We start from the raw sequence: 4639 nt of genomic DNA on the forward strand, positions 1-4639 counted from the left end.
TAATCTATTCATGCTATTTCATTCTCATTTGTCACTTGTTATTTCAGTTCCATTTTCTTTTCGTTCCTTTTCTTCCCCATTTTATTGCCATTTCATTTTCCTTACTCATTGCATTGTGACCAATGACCATCTAATCATTGTGACCAGACTCATGGTAAACACCAGGCATTTCTTTAACACCAGGCAAGTCAGCTTCGAGAAGCGTGAGGTTGCTGGCTCAGGCTCTGAGATGACAGCGTGAACATCTTTCCTGAAGTAGAAAATTACATCTGGAGTTTGTGGCCACATGAACAGGTTCTTGTCACCAGACTGCTGCATGCAGCTGACCTGCACTTCCTCTCCTACAACCTTGAGGACCTGGCCTACATATGGAAACTCATCGTAGGTTACAATTACACACTTGCCACACAGATCTAGAACACCTTCTTGTTCCCTGGGTGGCTCAGGAGGAGAGCTTGGGGGATTCTCAGTGTGGCGCACAGTGTTTCTCAGGTCTACTGTTACTGGCTTGTAACAAGGGCATGGACTCATCTCTAAGCGCTTGCAGAAGCATGACACCTCCCTGTGAGTGATCTGTGCAGGCTGTGAAGACAAAACCTGGTGTATCTTAAAGGTGCCCTTCACAGCCTCCAAGCCGCCAGGAATCAGCTCGTCGCATTTTTCGATGCTCTCTCTGCTTACCCAATAGTGAGTGATACTTGAGCCTAGTCTTTTGTTCAGCATCTCGTACAGATCCTGTGGTGTCTGAAGCTCACCTCCTCTGTGAACGTAGAGATCCGCTTCTCTCTTTATTGCCCCACCAATCCCATCTGGGGCCCCTTTTCCATGGGATTTTTCGGAGTAATTCCAGGTCACATTTGTGAATCTGGAAAGGAAAGGCACAGTACTGAGGAGGTAAAAGTTGTTTTTGTTCCGGTACGGTGTAACCGGCCCATCACTCAGAATGTGGAGAGTTGTGATCTCTGGGAACGTTTCCTGAAGCTCTCTCAAGATGGGGTTTAGATGCGCCCACACTGCCCGTTCGTCGTGGCGGAGGCTGTCAGACAGTGTCGCATAGGTTTTTGTTCCATGGACAGTGTACAGGACTGCTGTGTGGATAGTAGCCTGCTGTCTACTGCCTCCAAAGTGAAATGCCTGGATCTCTGTGCTCAGCTTGCAGGCATAGTTCTCAGAGAAGTCGATGTGCAGAACAGCTTCGCACTCTGTGAGGTTTTGTTTGAGGAGGCGGAACTGCTCTGCCTGGTGCAGCCAGTTGAACTGGTGTATTGCCAAGGCTTCTAGCTTCTGAGAGAAAAGCTCTATCAAATCCTTGATGGTTCCGGTCTGGGTCTGTTTGACCACGTTAGAAAAACGATTTCTCTCCATTTGTGGAGGTGACCCTCTTCCACTGCTCCCAGGTGACTTCTGTGCTGCTCTCTGTCTCAGGGAACTGGACTTCCTCAAAGCAGCACTTGACACAAACGCGATCCATACAGTCTTTATTTTTTGGGTTACACACTATCATGCCCAGCAGCTCAGAGATGCTCTTTGTTTTCAACAGCCCTCTGCTGTAAAGCTTATTGGCCAGCAGGTGCACATTTTCATGATCCATGCATGCACATGTGTCCCGATCCCTGGTCTTTGGCTCAGTGACATAGAAGGGGCGTCTTCTGGCAAACTGCCTGTAAGATAGGCGGAGACTCTTCTTCATCTCACTGTTGTACAGTGCATGGAGCTCTGTGAGCGGCTTCGTAAGAACTCTTCGTTGTTTTTTTACTTTGTTTTTGTGATGGTGTCTTTCTTTCCCGGTAAAAGCCGACTGTTCTCGTCTCTAGTCAAAAGTGTTACTTTTTTTTTCATGGTGAGGGTGACATTTACATGGAATTGCCCTATACAAAGAGTTATGCTAAAACAAATAACTTTTGTTATAGTATATAACATATATGTATATATATATGTATATAAATCATGAATACAATATAAATATACAGAAACTAAAATACAGGACATATATCTATCATGTAAAACACTCAGCAGTGGTCGCCCAACATGACACTCGGTCGCCCTAGATGATGTTTTCAAGTTCAGTCAAATATTACAGGCTAACAGTTAGCAACAGAAACCAAACTAGCTACTTCTTACCACATGTCACTATAACATTTATCATCAAAATATAGATTTGCAGATAAAACGTATTATTCACAGTTTTGTGGGGGTCGTCCCACATGATATGGTAACCCCCCAAACCCCTGCCCGCTCACTCCGCTCCTCCACCTCGGCTGGCCGACTGGCCCCACCTCCTCTACACAGCAGTCGGGCTGCCCGATCACGTCTCTTCACAACACTGGCTCCCCGCTGGTGGAATGAGCTCCCCACGGCTGTCAGAACGGCAGAGTCACTACCCATCTTCCATCGTAGACTGAAGACCCATCTCTTCAGGTTACATCTTAACTGCTCCTCCTGAGACATCTTCTGACCCTCACCACTACGTCTCCTAAAGACACCCGCTTTCCCCTCTACTGTGTCCCTAAGAACTTCTATTGCCCCCCTTGTACTGTTTCTCAGTTTCTCCAGTAATATAAATAAAATAAAATAAAAGTTTAGTAGAAGGCGATAATAGGGAGAAGGTTTTTCCTTCTATCAGTGGCCCCGGGCCCGAGCTAGAGTACTCTTCCTGCAACGAATGGTGGACTGCTGATTCACATGCTTAGTATTCAAATGTATTGATTGTAAGTCGCTTTGGAATAAGGCGTCTGCTAAATGCCAAAAATGTAAAATGTAAATGATATCCAAAAGTGGCAAGTACATGACAGCAGTTAAAAAAGAGATTTATTTGCAAATATGAGAGAGACTTACTAACATGCCAGTTGTTTCTCTGGGTCCCTCACATGTGACTGGCGGATGCAACATCTGTCCTTGAGGTGGTTTCAAAATAAAAGTCCCACAATTGTGTTTTCTTGATGGTCGCCCGAGATGATATTTCATAAAATTAACATATTCGGACAACATTCGTTTGTATTTTATGATGGAAATATAAGTGCAAATGCTTAATAATAATTTTGTCAATTAAATTAATTAATTAATCAATTAAAACATGTTTGAAATTATGCCAAATAGAACAAGGGATATATTTAAATCGATTTAAAGTGATTTTAAACCGGTTGTCTAAAACCAGTCAAGGCTGGACGGTCGCCCCACATGATGTTTTGACACTTCAGATGACCAATAACTAAAATGTTTGGAGAAGTTAGAGTGGTTATGTATATGGGGAAGGTATTAGACATACATGTTATCTTTTTATGTATTTTTATGTTTTTTTTAAGGTAAAAAATTCAGTTGGACAGAAAAAGTAGGCGTCACGTCATTGACCCGTGTATGTGTGTTCTTAACATTGTATTGAAACATTATATGAAATTTAAAAAGCTTAAAAAGACTTCCTGAATTGATGGAATTGAAAAGGATTTGGTTTCAAACCTGCTTCCCACATACTGTATAATCTGCAGCAAATCACCTGTGTTACCGACAAAGTAAACCTGTATGAAGAAGTTAGGGTGTTCAGCCCAATGGGACACATAGAAGACCTATAGTAATCACTGAAGTGGTCAAACAACATATTATCTCTACTTACAATATGGGAAATTGTAATAAAAATGTTCAGATGGGAATCAATCATCAGTAACATCATACAAAATAGTGAATAGGCTTTCTATACTACTATTCTAGATTAAAAGGCTATGATACAAAATAGGCTGCACAGTTCATATCGGTACAGTTAAACAAGTGAGGTATTTGTGATCTTATGGCGAAGAGGTCTGGGAACTCACTAACTGACTGGACATGTAAACAACAGGATCGTTTTTACATGAGTAAGTAAGTATCTGTTGGCCTCTGTCCTGTACAAAATCGCAGCAAATATACCTGAAAACAAATATAACAAACATGTACGTGGCCGTAGATATGGCAATAGAAAAACAGGTATTAGCATCCTAATGCTGTTTGGTCAAAGTCAGTGGATCCAAAAGAGTAGATCCTTCTTCCGAGCCAAGAAGGGTCTTCCAGAGAAAGTCCTCTGGATGATGCACAAAGAAAGTTTTTCCTCGAAAGATGTCCGAAACATGTCCTTTATTCCTCTAGAGGGCGTCTGTTAACTTGGTACTCTGAGAGAGAATACTGTCAATGTTCTGTCCAGTTCTCTCCTCAGGAGCCATAAACTTGGACATCCCTGTCTCTCTCTCTGTCTCGATCTCTGTGTCTGTCTCGATCTCTGTGTGTCTGTGTGTCTGTGTGTCTGTGTGTCTGTGTGTCTGTCTGTGTCTGTCTCTCTCTCTCTCTCTCTCTCTCTCTCTCTCTCTCTCTCTCTCTCTCTCTCTCTCTCTCTCTCTCTCTCTCTCTCTCTCTCTCTCTCTCTCTCTCTCTCTCTCTCTCTCTCTCTCTCTCTCTCTCTCTCTCTCTCTCTCTCTCTCTCTCTCTCTCTCTCTCTCTCTCTCTCTCTCTCTCTCTCTCTCTCTCTCTCTCTCTCTCTCTCTCTCTCTCTCTCTCTCTCTCTCCAGACCAGGTGATTCACCACTGAGGCACTGAGAACTCATCACACTCAAGACTCCAAAGGAAGTGCGAGGAATGAACTGTGACCACCCCCCTCCATTGGTCTGAACTGTAATCC

The sequence above is a fragment of the Nansenia antarctica genome, assembly GCF_963989245.1.
Source record: "Nansenia antarctica genome assembly, chromosome: 1".
NCBI classification, from domain to species: domain Eukaryota; kingdom Metazoa; phylum Chordata; class Actinopteri; order Argentiniformes; family Microstomatidae; genus Nansenia; species Nansenia antarctica.